Source organism: Pteropus alecto, unplaced genomic scaffold (assembly GCF_000325575.1).
Source record: "Pteropus alecto unplaced genomic scaffold, ASM32557v1 scaffold413, whole genome shotgun sequence".
NCBI lineage: Eukaryota > Metazoa > Chordata > Mammalia > Chiroptera > Pteropodidae > Pteropus > Pteropus alecto.
Genome location: NW_006434120.1, coordinates 966388 through 971688, shown reverse-complemented (window position 1 = coordinate 971688; position 5301 = coordinate 966388). Strand labels below are relative to the sequence as shown.

At 41.4% G+C, this 5301-nt stretch overlaps 1 protein-coding gene and 1 pseudogene across 1 annotated transcript in view; one reads left to right on the top strand and one right to left on the bottom strand.

Annotated features, from left to right (window-relative positions):
• SLC25A15 (solute carrier family 25 member 15) overlaps positions 1-5301 on the bottom strand; it is a 43747-nt gene that overhangs the window by 17310 nt on the left and 21136 nt on the right. The gene's annotated exons all lie outside the window — the stretch shown is intronic.
• LOC112477472 lies at positions 2159-4993 on the top strand (annotated as a pseudogene).

Below are 5301 nucleotides of genomic sequence, written 5' to 3'. Positions count from 1 at the left end.
GAGCTGCGGGCGGCCCCGCTTCTCCGTTGCTTTCCGTCCCCGAGGTTCCCGGAGGCCCTCCGTGAGGCTCCACTCTAGTGGGACCTCAGGGCGGTGGGTGTGGGGTGTTAGGAGGATGGACAAAAGTCTCTAGGCTGGTTAATCTTGCTGGAACTCGGGACTCAAGGCCTTAATTTTAAATTATAATTGAGTACGACTACCGGAAAGGAAATAATGAAAAATTCTCTTATTGCCGGTTAAAAAATTTTTTTCCCATTTTGCCTCCCTCAACGAACTGCATCCCACGGACAAAAACTGTAACGAAGTCGGCCTCTCTGATCTTTTAGGCTGTTTCTATGGCTCTCTGGCAGTTTATTAAATAGCTGTACTCAAAGAATCTGTTGTTTGCTGGGAGTAAAGGAATTTTCTCTAGTGCCTGAAGACACAGCTAACATCAACTCAGTCAAGGGTCTTGATCTTTTCCTGGCGGCTACTCAATGTAACACTCAGTGAAGGCCTTGGGTCTGCTTTGGTTCATTTCTACACCATGTTTTCTTACTTTAAACATGGTATTTTCTTTTACAACTTTCTGCCCTGTTTGGATATTGTGTTGGACTGCTGCAGTGTAGTTAAGGGATGTTCAATGCGGTCCAATGACAAATATTTGATTTGACTTGAGTGAATGATTAACTTGAACGCACAACTGAACAGATCCCTTCTCCCCCCTCGCCCCGAGGGAGGAGGTGCTATGAACATCTCAGAGCTACTGATAAATTCGGGCATCAAACCAACATAAAGACTGCGTTCATAGGATCAGCACTTGAAAACTCAAGCTTCTGGAACATAATTCAATTACAGAAACAAGTCAGGGAGTTTCAATGACTTGCATAAAGTAGCATGTAGCATAATTAGTGAGAAGCAGTTCCAGGAGCAGAACATCCAGTTACAACATTCTAGAGGACTGAGGGACTTTGAGTATCACCTGGTCCAGAGGTATTTGCAAACTAGAAAATAGACCCAAAGGAAAGCTAATTAAGGACAGACCCAGATCTCCTGTTATAGATTAGAAGGAGCTCTGGACTTGGAGCCCGGATGCTTGCTTAAAAATCTGACTTTTAGTGAGTCCTTCCCAGCCATCACGTGACTACATTTCCTTTGAATTCCTCTACTCCAGGAGCAATCCACCCTGTGCTACTGTAGATCACTGTTTGGCAATCCTGCTGAGCCGTCATTTCCTCCTCCGCCTCCCCCATTCTTTGTCTTGTCTTTCTTTAGCCCCTTCCTCTCCTACTCTCACAAAGCCTGTTCCAAACTCTCATCACTCTCCCCAAGCCTTCGACATTTCGTCTCTCCTTTACCTCTCCTTAGCAACCCTCAGCCTCAATTTATTCTGTAAACTAAGGAGCAACCAGGAAACTTGCCTGCGAATTTTTAACCCCTAATCTACAGGATTTTCTTTTTTTTTTTTTTTTTTGCACAAACTCTCATACATTTTTCCTCTGTTTGCTGTCTTGCTTGCTGTAACTCCATGGCTGGTATGAATGAAGCTGGTGAAAAAAACTGAGGCTTAGAGGGATGAAGTCACTTGTCCAATGTTATACATGTACTAAGAGTTGAGATTCGTCAAAGTTCTGTCCCATTCTAGTTCTTGTTCAATCCTAGTTGTTCAACAAAGTGTAGTGTTCTTAACCACTACACTATACAGTAATACCTTCCAGAAGACTTCCTCTTAAAATGAAGAATTTTGCAGGAACCAAAAGTTCTTTCTCCTGGAATAGATCTCTCTCAATAATATTTTATAAAATTTCCACAGCAGTTTAAAATTCCTCACAGCAGTGGCTCTTTCTGCTATTTTTGTTTTAGGAATAGAGAAGTATACAGATGTCAAGAAGCTTAACATCTCACAGGGGCTCAAGGAACTAATTAGTTGTCACTGAATCATGAAAGTGTCCATGCAAAGTTTGTTCTAAGGGTAATTCCCCCCCGGAATCTGATGGCTTCTTGAAAACAGAATTTTAGATTAATCACTGCTCTCAGTGTAGGTAGGTCAACCCAAAAGTATTTCAGACCTGGGTTTAAAACAACAAACAAGTCAATGCACTGATCTCTTTGCTTCAGGTAGCTGTTTGCTGCACTTGAGATTGCACAATTCAGAGACATTAGTGCAGCTGGCTCTGTAATGAAGCGGTAGGTGTGACATAGGTCAGAGGTAAGGGGACAGAGTGGTGACATGGAATAGGGAGCCTTTACCATTTCAACAGAATTTCACAATGCACTGGTTAATGATACTGAAAGAAATAATTTTGCCACTTGAAGGATTTTGGCCCTGATACCCATGTGGGCATGTTTTAACAAAGTGTTAATTGGAGTTGCAAATATTCAAAAACATAAATTATCTCTGATTCAAAGTACTTTTAATTAATGAGAAAAAGGGGGAAATGCTTTGATTACATAATTTCGACTCCCATTGAACATTCTTGGCTACTGATGTAACTTTCATTGAAAACTCAATTTTTTTTTTTGGAATCAGGTAGAGTTTATACTGGAAATGAATATGGATTTGGATTTCTGTCTATGTGGAATAAGGGGGTAGTTAGTATCCCATGAAAGAGTTAGGACAGTATTTTAAAGGGAGGCAATTTCAGTTTGTTTTCCAGTTTTATTGAGAAATAATTGACATATATCACTGTATAAGTTTAAGGCATACAACATGATGGTTTGTTTTACATATACTGTGAAATGATCACTATAGTAAGTTCAGCTAATATCCATCTTTTCACATAGATACAATAAAAAGAAATAAAAAAGGAAAAAAATTTTCTCCTTGTGATGAGAATTCTTTAGATTTACTCTCAACAACTTTCCTATATATCCAGTAGTGTGAGTGATAGCCATCATGTTGTACATTACATCTCTAGTGTTTATCTTACAACTAGAAGTTTGTACCTTTTACCCAAGTTCTTTTACTTAGCAGCTTTTTAATAACTGATCTGAACATATCATGAGCCTTAGGTTTAAATTTGTAAAATTATGTTTTTTAAAAGGACATAATTTATAATAGCAAAGAGTTAGGGGAAATGCCCATAAATTGTTTAAACTTAATGGATCTTTAATAAGAGGAAATACTGTGCAATAATTTTAAAAATCATTTTCTTAAATCATATGCTTTAGGATATATTTGGCTGCAAGTAACAGAATGTTCAAGTATTAGTATATTTATTTTAAATACAAAAAGAAATATAGAGGTATAAAGTTCTAGGGTTGGTTAATTTAACAGCTCAAAAGTATCTGGGGCAGCTTCTCTGTGATTCTCTTGACTTTTCCCTCATGATCACAAAGTGGCTGCTGTAGCTCTATCACATTCTCACATGCAACATCCAAAGGCAGAAAGTAAGCGTTATCCCATATCTCCTTTTTATCAGAGAAGAAAAAGCCTTTTCCAGAAGCCATCTGTCAAACCGTCTGTTATATTTTATTGGCCCAGTCTCATGCTCCCCAAAACATAAACATTGAGAAGAGAATATAGTTACCATAATTGGTTTAGGAGAAGGGTCAGTAAACTTCTGAAAAGGACCAGCTAGTACATAGTTTAGGCTTTGGAGAATATGTGATCTCACATCTATTCATTTCCTGCTGTTGCAAGCAAAAGCAGCCATAGACACTGTAATAGATAAATGTGGTTGTGTGCCAATAAAACTTTATGAATACTGAAATTTGAATTTCATGTAATTTTTACCTGTCACAAAATATTCTTTAAAAATTTTTTTTCCAACCATTTAAAATTGTAAAGGAGTTTCATCGTGAGTGGAGAGCAGCCCCCAGAGAGCCCTGAGCAGCCCCACTGCCACCTCTAGCCTAGCTCCACCATTACCACAGCCACGAGCAGCTATGCAGAAACCCAGCAGCCACCGGCCCCACCCCTCTGCTGCTCCCGCCCTCAGGGCTGCTAACACCAAGCAGGGCACCACCACCAGCAGCCTTATCATAGGTGCCTGCCAGCGGGGACAAAGAGGTCATCACAATGACGGTTTGGGGATGTAAAATGGTTCAACATAAGAAACAGATATGGTTTCATCAACAGGAACGACATTGAGGCAGATGGAGTTGTGCACAAGAATGCCGTGAAGAAGGATGACCCCAGGAAGTACCTTCAACTCTGGAGTTTGATGTTGGAGGAGAAAAGGGTGCAGAGGCGGCAAATGTCACTAGCCCCGGTGGCGTTCCAGCGCAGGCGTGAATGCGCAGCAGACTGTAACCATGAGACACACTGCCCACGTGCAGGGGCCACGCAATCACCCCCGGAACTACCAGAGCGTGAGAATGGGGGAGAGGACGAGGGATCTGAGAGCCCTCCGAAGGCCAGGCCCAACAGCCCTGCCACAGGCAACAGTTCCCACCTCACTACTGACGGAGACCCTGTGGGCCTCGACTGCAACATTCCAGCCTCCTCTGCAGGGAGAAGCGATGCAGGGTGCTGGCGGCCGGGGTGCAGAGGAACAAGGTAGACCAGTGAGACAGAGTACGTATCGCGGCTAGAGACCTTGATTCTGCGGGGGCCTCTTCACCACAGACAGCCATGAAGAGCACAAGGAAAATCAAGGAGATGAGACCAAAGGTGAGCAGCCACCTCAGCATCGGTACCGCCATAGCTTCGGTTACTGACGCAGATGTCCAGAAACCCCTAAACCACAGGATGGCAGAGACAAAACAGCCCATCCACCAGCTGAGAATTCTGCTCTGAGGCTGAGCAGGGCAGGGCTGAGTAAACGCCCGCTTACTGTCTCTACCATCGCCAGGTTTAGTCATCCAACAAGAAGAAATAAATATGAAGGTCCAGCAATAAGAAATGAGCAAAAGATTGGAGCTGAAGACCGTAAGTGCTTGCTTTTGTACCTGTTGTCCAGATAACTAGAACTACTTGCATTATCACTGCAACATGGGTTTTGTTTGTTTGTTTTACCTAAAGATATCTCTTTTTTGGTAATGACAAACTTTTTTTTTTTTTAAGCCTGGTTTTCCTCAATACATTTTTAAAGATTTTTAAATTGTTTCATATCTGGTCAAGGTGAGATTTTTAAGAAATTCATTTTTAATTTGTAGTAAAAGTTTACAATTTCATTTAAAAAAAGTCAACAAACTGCAAGCACCTGTTACTAAAGGTCTTAAATAATTGTCAAAAAAAACTAGAAAATATTTTACATGGCTCACAGCCATGCAAAAAGAGGTGGCAGGCTAGATTTCGCTGGCAGGCCACTGGTTAGTCAAATCTAGTTTAAACCAATGATGATGTAGGCCCTTGAGACTGAGGAAGAGGCACACTGT